The sequence below is a fragment of the Jatropha curcas genome, chromosome 10 (assembly GCF_041381405.1).
Source record: "Jatropha curcas cultivar XTBG-Jc1 chromosome 10, XTBG_Jcur_1.0, whole genome shotgun sequence".
Classification (NCBI taxonomy): Eukaryota; Viridiplantae; Streptophyta; class Magnoliopsida; order Malpighiales; family Euphorbiaceae; genus Jatropha; species Jatropha curcas.
The window spans coordinates 25631037-25648303 of record NC_143160.1 but is presented as its reverse complement, the minus strand read 5'-3'; the positions used below and the strand labels follow the sequence as shown (position 1 = coordinate 25648303).

Genomic DNA, 17267 nt, shown 5'->3' with positions numbered 1-17267 from the left:
TAGTTTTGCATTATATATTATATGTACTCTAAATCTTCACTTTTTAGGAAAAAAAAAAAAAAAACCCAATCTTTTTAGAAGAAAATTAGATCTTATTATTATATGTATGATAATACATCCAATGGTCACGTTTGAAGCAGTCTGCTCCCACGCCAACCCAAGCCTTAGAATATGAAATATATATAAAGAAATGAACAGGATCGTCATTGTAAACTCTGATGATTCTCATACGTATGTGACGATGGAGAGCCAGAAAGACACGAGGCATTGCAGTTGTCAAAAATGAAGGTGGCTAGAGATGTTCCTTTAACATATGCGTGTCATCTCACGCGGTAGGAGAAACAGATACATGCAAATAAATACGTGCAAGTGTTACCTACCAAAAGAAATTCACTTAGTATGAAAAGAATTATTCGATTGATAGGAAGAAAATAGATTTTAATTAACACTTCAATTGGATTTCTATAATTTTTATCCACATATACTTTATCTTCAATATATATATCCTAAATTTATAAATTCTGATAATTAATAAATGATACGTTGAGTGTGGAACACACCTTACACCACAATAATAATAAAAGTAATAAAAAAAAGGAGAATAAATCCTTGTAATATGTGTTAATGGTGAACCCTCTCTCTTCTCCTACTACCGCCATTACCATAGAATCAAATTCTAAACATTCTACCCAATCCAACATTTGATTCCTCAACAGCATCGGCACCGCCACAACAATAATCCGCAACTCCTCCCCCCACCAAACGCTAACCCTAACCTTAGCCTAAATCCGAACCCAACTTTAGTATCTCCACCAGTACATGTGTTTCCATCACACGTGCCGCTGCCTCAAGTCGCTGGGGCATCTGTGCCTCCCATTGCTCAATCTTTCCATCTAGTTCCTCAATTCTCTACGTTGCCGAATTATCAAAACCCTACCATTGGCGTTCAACCGCTTGTAGTGAGTGCTCAGCCAGTTATGGCTTCTAGTACTCCTAGAGTAGTAGTAGCTCCACCTCCTATGATGCCTTATCAGATTCCACCAGCTCAGCCTCCAAATCCGGCCTTTAGACATAACTCGCCTATGCCAAATGGAATTCAATGTTATCCATCTCCATACCCAGCTATGGTACGCTCAAGACCCCACCGATGGGACTCCTAGAGGCTTTGGGTTTTTTGAATTTGAATCTGCTGAGGGGGTTCTCCGTGCATTGCGATTGCAGAGTAAATTTAATATTGACGGACAGGAACTTGTGGATCTTTGGGACTCGATGGCTTTAAATGTGCTTAATCAAGCCTCTGGTATGTTATCCTCATTTGTGAATTTCTTGCCGATTTTGCTATTCTTTGATAATTATTTTCAGAGGGTATAGGAGGTGTTATCATCAACCTTATGCATTTTCCATGTTTTTCTCATTGTCACTTACCGGTCAACAAATAAGAGGCTTAAAGGTAACATAGCAAAATGAGAAATGAAAACTAAAAATTGGTTGCATACCTGCCTAATTAGGACATTATTGCTAGAAATAACAAATAATGCACTTAGAACTTAGAGAGGATGCTTTCCTTCATGTCTTAAGTAGGTGAGTAGTTCTAATCAGTGCTTTCCTAGCACAGGACAAAAATAAATTTCTATATGGTGCATAAAGCAGCTTGCAAAACTTTGTCTCACAATCTTGGTTTTTTGATTTTTTGTATCTCGAACATTAATTGGCTGGCAATTCTTACTTTATGGTTGATGCTGCCTGCGAGTGTTCCACCTACTCAACGTGGTTGTTTATGAGCTTTTTCGTTATTGTTTAAATAGTTTTTTCTAATCTTAGTTCATTGCAAACAAGTCATTGGTTATTGTTGGATTTATTTTGGAATCCATTTTACTAAGTGGTCAAAATCAACTAGAAATATGTTATTGTTCACTCCTCAAATATTGTTTGTGTGATTTTCCTCTTAAATCCACTTCAAAATTTTATTACCCTCGTTTTGAAGAAAATGACTGATAAAAGAACTTGATCTAATCTCCTTTGCCCTGAACATTAATCACCGTTCATTGCCTTTGGTGACAAATATGACAACCGGGAAGAAGAACAACTAACCGTTGAACTCCACCCCAAGATGGGAAACAAATGTTTACCCATTACTGCACATGAATACTTCTATGATAGCCATATATGGACCCAATTAAATGGGTTGATGGTGATGTTAAATAAAAAATTGAGGTATGTCTATGATTTATGAATATTTCAATTTCACTTATTTGGATCTCAAATTGTTTTTGAACTTCTTGCTACTTGTTCATCTACTAATTCATCATATTCTTATAACTTCATCATTATATGTCTCCCTCATTGAACCGCGGTTCGAGATGTTTAAAATTTTGAATCGACCCTTGAACCTCTAGTTCCGGTTTCAACACGGTTTTAATGAATCGACGGTTCGAATTACGGTTCCGATTCGGTTCTGATATTACACAAATTTTTAAAAAATAAATAAAATTTTGATTCCCAATTCATAAATAAATAATAATTTTAAAATGTTTAGATTTTATTAACTAAATAAATTATTATAAAATTTTAAAAGAAAATTTTCTATTAACTTAGAACTATTATTACATTAAATTTACAAATTTTGCTAATTCACTAATATAGAAAATTATAAGTTTTTTATTTTGCGCTTGAATTAAATTAAAATTTAAAATTTTTAATTTAATTGCCTATGTATCCTCTTGGGAATTAGAGGAAATTAAAGCTCATATAGTTCTTTTTTTTTATTATTACAATGGAAAATAACCTCCTAATTATAATAATTAATTTTAGTCGTCAGTGCTACTAGTCTCCGTTAATGAGCCGGAATCATCATCATCGCTTGAATTTTGTTGGTTTTGAGTTCTCAACGTCGCTTTAGTCCAATCGTCAATACATTCTTGCATTTCCACATTATTTGGCGATAATCTTGACCGTATTGGATCTAAAATTTGTCCTTTCGCACTAAAAGCTTGTTCCACTGCAACAGTAAAAATTGGACAAGCAAGAATATTTTTTGCAATTGAAGCTAAGACTAAAAAGCGATTTGCATGTTTTTTCCACCAACCCGAAATGTTAAATTTTGTTAGGTCTTCATTCGCATCATCGCCTAAAAACTTAAAATATGTGCTAATATATGTCTCAATTTCTGTGTATGAATGTGGACCCTCCCTTGGTTTCTTTGAAACATTTTACATGAAAGTAAATTGTGTAGAATGAAATTTAGTGGATTGTGTACTCTGTAGATGTGATACTTGAGGAAGGGGAGATACTAATTTAGAACACTCATCATATAATTGACGGACATACCTTAAAACATTATTAGTAAGAGAAAAATAATCTACTTCAATATTAAAAGATCCATAATAAAGATGAAAAAATTCTTGTAATGCAACTAACTTAAATCTAGGACAAAGAAAAAATGCAACTGAATTTAAATCAGAAATTTCAGTATAATATTTTAACCGTTTAGTTTTCATCATGAATATACATTTTTGTAAATCATCATCATTTTCATTTTCAATTATGGCACTACTTATGGCCAAACAATGAAATGGAAATAAATAGCAAGTAAGATAATAAACACTACTAAAATTCTTGTACAATTTTCAAAAACATGCAAAATATCTAATATTTTTTTTATAAATAGTCCAATTGGTTGGATAAAGTTCAAAATATAATGCATGCAATTGCATAAATGAAAAAAAAAAGAATATCTTTATATTCATAAAACTCATTTAACATTTTATAAGTTAAATTCTACCTTGTGGGAATATTTCTTGAAATTTTTTATATTTTTTTCCCATAGAGTGACAAAAATTTTTAAATTCTTTTTTAAGATATCCATGTGTCCATAAACGATTTAAAACATTTTTTATTGAACATAAAAATACATTTAATGTTATTAATACATCTTGAATACATAAATTTAAAATATGACAGGCATATCTAGTGTGATAAAATTGTCCACCAAATTTGGATTGACAGAGTTTTTAATTCATTTATTGATGTCGTATTTGTACTAGCATTATCAAAACCAATTGTGAAAATTTTTTTAGTCAAAACATATTCTTCTAAAATAATATTTAACATGGTAAAAATATTATGGGCGGTGTGAAAGTCATTAAAAATTCTAAGTACAATAATTCTTTTTTGAATTTTCCATTCATTGTCAATCTAATGGGAAGTAACACACATATAAAAATGATTTTGCCATGCATCACACCAGATATTATAACAAATAGCAATTTTACCATCAAAATTTGCTAATACATTTTTTAAAATTTCTTTTTCTTTTAAATAAATAGATAAGATAGTCCTTTTAAATGTATTCCTAGGTATCTATTTTGCTAAAGGATTTAATGCTTTTTTACAATAGTTATTGTAACATCCCTTCCCGGTCCACCCGTAAACCCGAATGAACCGAACCGATACGCTACAAACTGGTTCACTTATGTCCTGTCATGCTGCTATTATAATGTATATGGAATATAATATCATGCTGATGCTGTTGACATTAAGAATGTATATAATATTTACAAGACATTATACTGGTTTACAAAATGAAATGGGCCCAACTGTGTGCCCTATACATGCCATGAAAAGGATAGACAAAAGATACACATTAAAATGAGTAGCTACCCTGAAGACTGAGTCTTCTACAGATGAACTGCAGCAGTTGTAAGCCGACTCTCTACGGTCCAGCCTCAAAACCTGCGAGTTAAATAGGTAACTCGCTGAGCAAATAAAGCTCAGTGGATATCTCAACTTATAAAGAAACAAATCAGCACATACATATATAGAAATAAGCATGTAAACGCATATGGATAATTAAACATATAAGCACATATAGCATGATACTTGCTGTTTATTATGCTGTATGATTCATGCAATGTTATGTCAAGATATCGGTATGGCTCCATAAGGTTATAGTGAAACCGAAGTGATAAGAAAAACTATATGAAACTGGATGAATACTTTATGCTTGGCTGCTATGGCCCATATATAATCATATCCACTCAACGGCCTGTAGCCGGAGTATCAAACTGTATGGGGTGCAGATCTGCTATCCTATATCGCGACATAGCCTTATCTACATGGTTTCTACCTAACCTCAATGGAGCATAATGTTGGTATGTCAAAAGTATAGCACAACATCATCTTAATAGTTCATAACTTCATAAATCATAATGTTTATTTGATTTCACATCATTTGCATGCTTGCATGTTGTTTTAATACATGTTCTCATGTTGTATTTTGGTGTTCAAATGATTGGAGGCATATAAGTTAAGCAAAGGAATACAATTGCATTAAAAAAGAAGTCCAAAAGTGCATGAAAATACAAGTCGCGAGCGCGCCTTGCAAAGTCGCGAGCGCGTACAGTGCAAAATGCGAGTCAGTGAGTTATCGAGCACAAGTCGCGAGCGCGCAGTGCAAAGTCGCGAGCGCGAGATGTGCAAAATGAGAGTCAGAGAGTTATCGAGCACAAGTCGCGAGCGCGTAGTGCAAAGTCGCGAGCGCGAGATGTGCAAAATGAGAGTCAGAGAGTTTCAGGTGAAATTCGCAAGCTCGTCATGCAATTCGCGCGCGCGCGTCGCGTTTTCCAGCCTGCACAGTCTGTACTCTTTTGGTCATATCTCTCAATATACAACTCCGATTTGGATGATTCAAAAACCCATGTAAAGCTAACACATAGAGGAACAAATAACTCTTCTATGACACTTCCTAATTCCATCATTAAATGGGGTTAAAATCAAGATGAAGTCACTGGTAAAATTTCCAGCAAAACCTGTTTCAGCATAAACTCACTATTTACTTCATTTATTCAATTCCTCCCCTGTTTTCTCACCATTACCAGTCCTCCCACTCAACATGCAGCAATATATTGTCTCATTAGCAACACACCACACAATTTCGCAAGCAAAGAAAATGGTAAATGAAAGGAGATATCAAACCTTCACTCCAAAAAGCTTGAGTTTTTCTTTAGCTTCCTTTTTCTACTACCTTTGAACTCACTTCACCTATAAATAAGAATTCTTATGAATATTCTAAAAATAACACCAAATGATTCAATTATGAACTTCAAGAAGGTTTACTTACTTGGATAGAAGAGAAGGTGAAGTTAAGGCTTAACTACCATGAAAATGGATGGAGAAAGGAAGGAGATGAAGAAGATGAAGATAAAGATGAAAATGGGAAAGTGAAACGATTATCACGGGTAGGCCATCAAAAGTCAAGAAAGTTATGTGAAACTTACTACATGGTACCTCAAGTGGCAAAAGGCTATAACTTAATACCCAAGCTTGATCTTTTAATGCAACTAAATCCTCACCCATATGCTTTGATCTTTTTCTCTCACTCAAGTAAGTCCACTAATAAACCCATTCTACCCCAACCAGGTTTGGTTCAACTCGACTCAACTCGACTACTCCACTCTATGCAAAGACTCGACTCGGTAGGATGTCACAATTCTCCCCTCCTAAATAAAAACTTCATCCCGAAGTTTACCTGTTGTGAACAATTGCGGATACTGTCGTCGCATGGTTTCTTCAGATTCCCAAGTTGCTTCTTCCGTCTTATGATTCCTCCAAAGAACTTTTACCAATGCTATTTTCTTGTTCCGTAATTCTTTAATTTCTCTGGCTAAGATTTGAACTGGTTCTTCTTCATAAGTGAGATCCGACTGAAATTCAATCTCTTCTGGTGATAACACGTGTGATGGGTCTGATCTGTATCTCCTTAACATTGATACGTGAAAGACATTATGAATCCGATCTAAGGTTGAAGGTAACGCTAAGCGATAGGCTAATGGTCCTACACGTTCAACAATCTCGTATGGACCAATGAACCTAGGGCTAAGCTTACCCTTTCGTCCAAACCTTAGGATCTTTTTCCATGGTGAAACTTTCAGAAATACTTTATCACCAACCGAGTACTCAATATCCTTTCTCTTTAAATCCGCATAAGACTTTTGTCGATCACTTGCTTCTTTCAGCCGTTTTCTGATGCTTTCCACTTTCTCTTCTGTTTCTCTAACCAAATCCGGACCCAAAATCTTCTTCTCACTCAGTTCTGTCCAACACACATGTGTCCTATATTGTCTACCATACAATGCTTCATATGGTGCCATCTTAATGCTTGATTGGTAGCTGTTGTTGTAGGCAAATTCCATGAGAGGTACATATTTGTCCCAACTGCCTTCAAATTCTATGACACATGATCTCATCATGTCTTCCAGAATCTGAATGACTCTCTCTGATTGTCCATCTGTTTGAGGATGAAATGCAGTGCTGAAATGTAATTTCGTTCCTAATGCTTCCTGCAGTTTACCCCAGAACTTCGATGTAAACCTTGGATCACGATCAGATATAATGGATGATGGAACTCCATGTAGTCGAACTATTTCTCTAACATACATTTCTGCTAACTTGTCCAGAGAATAATCCATCCTAACTGGTAGAAAGTGTGCGGACTTAGTTAATCTGTCCACAATCACCCATACTGCATCATGCTTCCGCTGCGTCTGAGGTAATCCAGTAACAAAATCCATCGTGATCTAATCCCATTTCCATGTTGGCACTGTTATTGGATGAAGCAACCCAGCTGGCAATTGATGTTCTGCTTTTACTTGTTGACATATTAAACATCTTGTTACAACATTTCCGATATCTTTCTTCATGCCCGGCCACCAATAGCCTTTCTTCAAATCTTGATACATCTTGGTACTACCTGGATGCATTGTGTATGGACTGTTATGAGCTTCATGCAGAATATTTTGTCTAAGCTCCCCTATCTGTGGTACAACGACTCTATCTTCATAAAACAATACTCCACTGTTATCCAATCTGAATTTCCCACCATGATCTTCATGTACTTGTTTCACCCATAGTGCTGTTTGTGCATCTTTCTTCTGTGCTTCTGCAACCTCTTGAACCCAAGATGGCTGTACTTGCATCTGTGCTAGAATAACTCCCTGCTGTTGCAACTCCATGCTAATTCTCATTGCTCTCAAGGCAAATAATGATTTCCGGCTAAGGGCATCAGCTACCACATTAGCTTTGCCCGGATGGTAATTAATGACATAATCATAATTAGCCAGAAGCTGCATCCACTTCCGTTGTCTTGAATTCAAGTCCTTTTGTGTCGGTAAATACTTTAAACTCTAATGATCTGTGTAAATGTAACACTTTTCACCGTACAGATAATGTCGCCATACTTTGAATGCTAGAACAATGGCTGTCAGTTCTAAATCATGGGTTGGATAATTCAATTCATGTGGCTTTAACTATCTGGAAACATAAGCTACCACTTTCCTGTCTTGCATGAGTACACATCCTAACCCAGTATGAGAGGCATCACTGTAAATCTCAAAGTCTTTACCTGACACTGGCTGGGTCAACACGGGTGCTTCAGTCAACTTTTTCTTCAAAGTGTCAAAACTTTGCTGACATCTATCATCCCATTGGAATACAACTGCTTTCTTCAATAATCTTGTTAAAGGTGATGCAATGATGGAGAATCCCTTTACAAACCGTCTGTAATAGCCGGCTAAACCCAGAAAACTTCGAACTTCTGTGACATTTCTGGGTGGTCTCCAATCAACAATAGCTTCAATCTTCTGAGGATCCACTCTGATACCCTCCGATGACACCACATGTCCTAAGAAAGAAACTTCTTCCAGCCAAAACTCACACTTACTGAGCTTGGCATACAACTGTTTATCCCTCAGTGTCTGAAGTACAATCCGCAAATGTTTATCATGTTCAACCTTATCTTTGGAGTAGATCAAAATGTCATCTATAAACACCACCACAAACTGATCTAGATATGAATGAAACACGCGGTTCATGAGATCCATGAAAACCGCCGGTGCATTTGTGAGACCGAATGGCATGACTAAAAATTCATAGTGACCATATCGGGTCCTAAATGCAGTTTTAGCGATATCTTCTTCCTTTATACGCAACTGATAATATCCCGACCTGAGATCTATCTTAGAAAACATGCCTGCACCCTTTAACTGATCAAACAAATCATCGATTCGAGGCAATGGATACTTATTCTTGATTGTCAGTTTGTTCAGTTGTCTGTAGTCAATGCACAATCTGAATGATCCATCTTTCTTCTTTACAAATAATACCGGTGCTCCCCAAGGTGATACACTGGGTTTGATAAAGCCTTTATCCAATAACTCCTGCAGCTGAACCTTTAACTCTTTTAGCTCTGCTGGTGCCATTCTGTAAGGTGCAATTGATACTGGTGCTGCTCCAGGATAGACATCTATGGTAAACTCCACTTCCCTCCTTGGTGGTAACCCTGGTAACTCTTCTGGAAATACATCTGGATAACCACACACTGTTGGTATATCTTGCACTTTTAACTATTCTTTCTCTGCTTGTAATGCACATACCAAGTATGCTTCACAACCCTTCTGAATAAATCTCTTTGCTGCCATGGCTGATATCACATTACCCAGAAAATCTCGCCGCTTCCCAACTACTATAATCTCTTCCCCTGCTGTTGTATATAATGTCACCCTTTTCTTTGCACAATCAACTATAGCCTGATGTCTGGATAGCCAATCCATACCCAGAATCACATCAAATTCTCTAAATGGCAACTCCATCAGATCTCCTGGAAACTCTTTTCCATGAATAACAATTGGACATCCTTCAACCACTGTATGGGTTTTTACTACATCGCCTAGTGGATTAGTAACTACCATACCCTGACTCACATATGCAACTTCTAACCCTTTAACCCAAGGTTAGGTACGCTAATGTATGAATGAGATGATCCAGGATCAATTAAAGCAGAAACTGTATGATCACATAAAGAAAACTCACCAACTAGGACATCTGGAGCTTCCTCCTCTTCCCTGGCTCGCATAGCATAAACCCTGGCTGGACCTCTAGTATCGGGTCTGTCCACAGTCTCTGATTGTTGTCTCTGCCCTCCGGAGGTCTCACCTCTACCTCTGCCTGCTATGAACTGTGTAGGAACTTTTGCCCTCTTCGGACAATCCTTCTTCTGATGGTCTGATGCTCCGCATATCCAACATTTTCCAGTCACCAACCAACAATCTCCACCATGCCGTCTGCCACAATGCGCACAAGGTGGAAAAGTATAACCGGCTGACTCTGCACCTCTACTGGTGCCTCTACCAGTTCCTCTGCCTGAACCTCGCCTACCACCGGCAGAACTAGCCACAACTGATACCGCTGGCATGTTAGCACCCCTAGCTGTGCCTTGGCTAAAGGAAGGTCTAGAACCAGCTGAACTACTAGCACCTCTGAATCTCTTGCTTTCTGACTGATATGTACTGGGTGCACTCTGAGTTTGGTCTCTCCTCTGTTGAGACCGCTGGCGTCTGGTACGCTGACTGGCCTGAATTCACTCTATCTCCTGAGCTGCCTCTACCAAAGCTGAGAACTCTCTGAATCTGGAAGCTACCACTCCCATCTGAATCTCATCGTTCAGGCCTTCCTGAAACTTTTTACACCTCTCGGCTTTTGTAGCCACTATCCCCTTACCATACCTACTGAGCCTGGTAAATTCTCTTTCATATTCTGAAACTGACATTCTGTTCTGTCTAAGATATAAGAATTCCTTCCTTCTAGCATCAAGGTAAGTCTCGGTGATGAACTTTTTCTAGAATTCATCCAAAAAGAATTGCCAAGTACGCTGCTCTGTTGATACTCTCTGCTGAACAGTATTCCACCATATGTATGCTTCATCTATTAGCAATGATGTGGCACAAATCAACTTGTCCTCTGCTGTACACTGTAATTGTTCCAGAACTCTCGATGTCCCATCTAACCAATACTCAGCTATTTCTGGACTATCATCCTTGTTAGCACTGAATTCCTTCGCCCCATATTTTCGAAGCTTCTCCAGTGGGGGCTTTCTTTCTCTTTCTACTACTATTGGTGCTTGCGGTATCACCCCTGCAATCTGTCGAAATGTATCTGCCAGTTGCTTTAACAACACCTCTTGACCTGGTGCTACTGGAGCCTCACCCTCCACTGCTCTAGAGGCGTGTGACTCGCTCTCACCTTCCTGTGACATCCTCCTAAAAGAACAACTGCTTAGTTCATCAGGGTAGTCATGGCATGTACACTATACTGACTTATGCATGCAAGCCCGGGGAAACTAAACCTAGGGCTCTGATACCAAAATTTGTAACATCCCTTCCCGGTCCACCCGTAAACCCGAATGAACCGAACCGAGACGCTACAAACTGGTTCACTTATGTCCTGTCATGCTGCTATTATAATGTATATGGAATATAATATCATGCTAATGCTGTTGACATTAAGAATGTATATAATATTTACAAGACATTATACTGGTTTACAAAATGAAATGGGCCCAACTGTGTGCCCTATACATGCCATGAAAAGGATAGACAAAAGATACACATTAAAATGAGTAGCTACCCTGAAGACTGAGTCTTCTACAGATGAACTGCAGCAGTTGTAAGCCGACTCTCTACGGTCCAGCCTCAAAACCTGCGAGTTAAACAGGTAACTCGCTGAGCAAATAAAGCTCAATGGATATCTCAACTTATAAAGAAACAAATCAGCACATACATATATAGAAATAAGCATGTAAACGCATATGGATAATTAAACATATAAGCACATATAGCATGATACTTGCTGTTTATTATGCTCCATTGAGGTTAGGTAGAAACCATGTAGATAAGGCTATGTCGCGACATAGGATAGCAGATCTGCACCCCATACAGTTTGATACTCCGGCTACAGGCCGTTGAGTGGATATGATTATATATGGGCCATAGCAGCCAAGCATAGGATAGTTCATAACTTCATAAATCATAATGTTTATTTGATTTCACATCATTTGCATGCTTGCATGTTGTTTTAATACATGTTCTCATGTTGTATTTTGGTGTTAAAATGATTGGAGGCATATAAGTTAAGCAAAGGAATACAATTGCATTGAAAAAGAAGTCCAAAAGTGCATGAAAATACAAGTCGCGAGCGCGAGATGTGCAAAGTCGCGAGCGCGTACAGTGCAAAATGAGAGTCAGTGAGTTATCGAGCACAAGTCGCGAGCGCGCAGTGCAAAGTCGCGAGCGCGAGATGTGCAAAATGAGAGTCAGAGAGTTATCGAGCACAAGTCGCGCGCACGCAGTGCAAAGTCGCGAGCGCGAGATGTGCAAAATGAGAGTCAGAGAGTTTCAGGTGAAATTCGCGAGCTCGTCATGCAATTCGCGCGCGCGCGTCGCGTTTTCCAGCCTGCACAGTCTGTACTCTTTTGGTCATATCTCTCAATATACAACTCCGATTTGGATGATTCAAAAACCCATGTAAAGCTAACACATAGAGGAACAAATAACTCTTCTATGAAACTTCCTAATTCCATCATTAAATGGGGTTAAAATCAAGATGAAGTCACTGGTAAAATTTCCAGCAAAACCTGTTTCAGCATAAACTCACTATTTACTTCATTTATTCAATTCCTCCCCTGTTTTCTCACCATTACCAGTCCTCCCACTCAACATGCAGCAATATATTGTCTCATTAGCAACACACCACACAATTTCGCAAGCAAAGAAAATGGTAAATGAAAGGAGATATCAAACCTTCACTCCAAAAAGCTTGAGTTTTTCTTTAGCTTCCTTTTTCTACTACCTTTGAACTCACTTCACCTATAAATAAGAATTCTTATGAATATTCTAAAAATAACACCAAATGATTCAATTATGAACTTCAAGAAGGTTTACTTACTTGGATAAAAGAGAAGGTGAAGTTAAGGCTTAACTACCATGAAAATGGATGGAGAAAGGAAGGAGATGAAGAAGATGAAGATAAAGATGAAAATGGGAAAGTGAAATGATTATCACGGGTAAGCCATCAAAAGTCAAGAAAGTTATGTGAAACTTACTACATGGTACCTCAAGTGGCAAAAGGCTATAACTTAATACCCAAGCTTGATCTTTTAATGCAACTAAATCCTCACCCATATGCTTTGATCTTTTTCTCTCACTCAAGTAAGTCCACTAATAAACCCATTCTACCCCAATCAGGTTTGGTTCAACTCGACTCAACTCGACTACTCGACTCTATGCAAAGACTCGACTCGGTAGGATGTCACAGTTATTAAATCCAATTTTTTCACCAAATGGAAAAGATAATCATTCCATGCAAACTATTTGACCCATTTCAATTTTATTAGTTTCATCACTATATTTAAATAGAGGAGTGTTAGGATCACTATACTTTGACGACGATAATTGAGTTTGAGTTACATCCATTCCTACCTCACTTGGATGATGTGATTTTAAATGCCTATTGAGAGTGTCATAGCCTCCTCCAAGCTTGAATGCATATTCTTTTTTGCAATAATTACATCGAACCACATTGATTTCTCCGTTATCTTGAACAATTTTTGCATAGTGCTTCTTGAAAATATCTAATTTTGGTGGTTTACCTATTGAAATATTAGGAGATATTGCTTCTTGTGGTGGATGACGACGAATATAACGTTCCTCAATTAGAGTTTGATATTAAACTTCATCATTAAATTGTGGTGAAAAATCAATCAATGGATCGATTGAATCAATTTCTTCCACGCTTTGAGCAACTCGTTTTCCCTTGCAGCTTTGTGAATTATGTGCCATGTTTTTAAATGGAATTATGGAAAAAAAATGAATAAATGGAATATGAAATTAATGGAATGAGTTGGAAATTATTATTTCCAAATACTAAGAAAGTTATTTAAAAAAATCAAATGAAGTAAATTTATGAATGGAAAAATTGAGATTAGAAGGAATTTAGAATTGGATGTATGAAAATAAAAAATAAACAATAGATAATTCCAATATTAAGAAAAATAAAGCAATAGAAAAAATAATGAACTATGGAAATTTGAGAGAATTTTGATTGAGAATAAGAGGAGAGTTAGGATATAATTGGTTGTGGAAAAAAAATCATCAACTCATCATATTTATACATAGTTTTCATTTTTTAGTTTCCCCAATTGTCCCTTATAATAGAAAAATAACAACTATATATTTTGGATAATTTAGTAAATTATAATAAATAAACAAATAATTGATTAAAAATGAATAAAATTTATTTACTAAAAATAAAAAAAAATTAAACGTCACCTATCAACTAGCCATTTGTACCATTTTTTTTGTACACATGAAAGTATCAACTATTCATGTAACATTTTTTTTACAAATCAACTATTCATGTAATATTTTTTGTACAAATTAAATCAAATCATGTGTATTTTTTTTTCACCACTTTTTATAAATTATGTACCATTGTGTACTTCTCTTCACCATAAATCAAATCAACTACAATCAAATCGAGCGATATGAATTTTTTTATAAAAAATTTTAAGCTACAAATAATTTTGTTTAGGCGTCCGGTTCGAACCAGATTGGTACCGCCGATTTCGGGCCGATTCAGGTTCATTTTTTAACATTCACATAAATCTTAATCAGCCCTTGAACTGCCGATTCCGGTTCAAAATTTTGGACCATCAATTCTAGTTCATCTACAGTATGGTTCGATTCCGGTTCAGCTTGCCTATGCTTTAATTCCCTTTTCCTCTTTCTTCTAGGATTGTAAAGGAAAAGCAACAGATTGTATATGTTTCTAGGCTTTCTTGCCTCTTGGTACTTTCTGTATCTTTTCTCTACATTTTTTTCTTTTTGGGATTTAAGATTTTTCTAATTTTGCTATATATTTGTATCTTTTTTGTGTTAGCTGAAACTGGTATTTGATCTGACTAAATGTCAGTTTGTATGGTATTGGAATTCTTCATGTCAAGCTAAAAAAAACAAGTTAAGATTCCTGGCTTATCACGAGGTTCATGGGTTTTTATTTTTTATTTATTTAGTTTTTGGTCATTTTCAAAGCTGTTTACTCTTTCAGCTTGTATTAATAAAAAATAGGCGACCTTTAAGAAAATCTCTGCCTGCACTGTAGTTTTTCTTTCTTTTTTAAAATTTTTGTCATTTTTTTGCCTCTCATAAAGATAATTTGGCAAGATTTTCCGTGTCACAGACGGAAGGATATTAGTTTATGGGCCAAAAGAAAAAAAATCTCGAGTTTGTTCTGGGTAAGCAAAGAGCATTTGATCCATTTCCAAAAATTATAACTTTCAATCAAAACCTTTTCAGAATATAAGTGGGTCATGTTGCATGAGTTCCCTTGCATCCTTCTGTTCTATCCCAATCCAAATTCTTTACTGAGTCTTGAACTAAAATGGTATGGCAGCATTTCTATATTATGCATAATTTTTCCTTTTTATTTTTAGTTTGTGTCATAGTGGAGCTTATCTATTCTTTTTCCCATAATGGATGCTTAGAGAAGAAACATGTTTGAATTGACTTCAAACAAGTCTGACCTTTGTCTTGTAGCGAATAACGACCAAGGAGTTGTTAGAATAGGCAAAAATTCTAAATTCCAAAACTGGAAATCAAATAGAAAGTTCAAAAATGACTTTAACAAACACAATCAAATTCCGAGTTACTATGTGTTCTTGAATTGAGTTTAAGAAGGTGATTGCTTGAATATACAAATTAGCTTAAATATTTCAATATTAATATAAAAAATAAATTTTTATGCAAATAAATATGTCTTATAAATATTTTATAATTTTATTTATGTAAGATTTATTCATAAATTATTTAATTTAGCAAAACTGTTGTAAAAAGTTTACTATGTCAAAGTCAATTAGGAGTTCTCCTTTTTTTTTTTTTTTTTTTTTTTTTTTTTGAGGAAAATTAGGAGTTCTCTATTGATAGAGAATTATTTATTTCTCTATTATTTTATCAATAGTTATACTAGTCATATATAAAATCACTATTTTACTAATAAAATTTAAAAATCTTAAAATCATTGTTGCTAGCATGACAATGTGTGAGATTATTGTAAAAAGTGAAGTTTAAGGTTCCATGAGGTGGATTTTCAATTTTCAAGAGTCATACAATTGATTTTAAAATTTACGCCATAAGATTTTTTTCTTTTTTTCAAATTTCGGAGAGTGGATGTGTTCGGCCTCTCTCAACAGGATAACTTTATAGTAACAACAAGGTTAACTAAGATTAAAATAAGTTTGATGTACAATATATACACATAATTTACAATATATGCCTCTGTAATATAGTTCTTCCATTGGAGACACTGATTTTGGATCATATAGCTTGTAGACCAATTTTTGCCGGAGGCTTGTATAGACATAAATTAAGTAGCTGGTGTTTACTTGAAACATGACTAACAATTAACTCCTTTGCCTGCAAACTCTTAAAGAAAGTGACAATCAAGAGATGGAGAGTCGCAGGCCTGATACATTATCAGACCTCCCAATTTTGATAATGAGATGTCAAGATAGATAAATAATCTAGGGACTTTGGCATCCCGCTTAGATTAACAAAATGACAGGTTTGTGCCCTCCAAAATTAGAGACTTAAACTAAATTAGTGTTGGGCCACCCTAAAAAGAAGGAACCGTTCAAAAATTTGCGTATGCCGCTATTTGCAGCAAGCACACGGTATTCTTTAGTAAAAGGCGAAAGAATAGTTCGCTATGTGCTCACAGCGCGACTGCGTGATTTGATGGTGCCATTAACTTGAGTTTTTACATATCGTTTGTTGACTTGTTATTTCTTGCTTTTGAGATATGGGATTTGTTTAGGCACCGAAGTTCACTATGAAAAGGTTTATTATATGTCTATATAGGAGGGAGGAAATGTTTCCGCGTCGGGTTTGGGCTTGAACGCTTTTTGGGCGGGTTGCATGTTATTTGTGGATATAAGGCTTTACTATTTGTTACCAAGGGAAAGTAAAAACTCAAATTTTTGTTTACCTTTGCATTGGCATTGTTATAAAGGAATGGAGTGAATTCCTTTATAGTTGCTGGATTTTGGCTTTCAAGTTCATCATAGATATTTTATTAGTTAAGAGTTACATATCAAGAGTGTAGGTTAAGAAATTTGTTGCGTAGTTCCTTTTTTCTTGAAGGTGTTTTGTTAAGGCCTGAAATTCCAAATCCTAATATGCTTGGAAACTTTTAAGTGGCAGAGAAATGTTAATGCTCCACCAAATGAAGAGACTTAAGAAAAATATATCCAACTTTATAATACTTGATAAAATAAGAGGGCTGGATAAGAAAATTGTCTTCAGTTTGGTCCAAGCCTCTTTGGCTATGGTGGAGCCAATGATTTGATGAATTTAGAAAAGACTCCAAGATGGAACAAAATAACC

The 17267-nt window shown here is 35.9% G+C and overlaps 1 non-coding gene across 1 annotated transcript; it reads right to left on the bottom strand.

Moving 5' to 3' along the window:
- Positions 1-16492: 16492 nt before the first annotated feature.
- On the bottom strand, positions 16493-16609 carry LOC119370942 (U5 spliceosomal RNA). Its single transcript, XR_005178497.1, has one exon. It is a non-coding gene; the product is annotated as a U5 spliceosomal RNA (small nuclear RNA).
- Between the last annotated feature and the right edge of the window lie 658 nt (positions 16610-17267).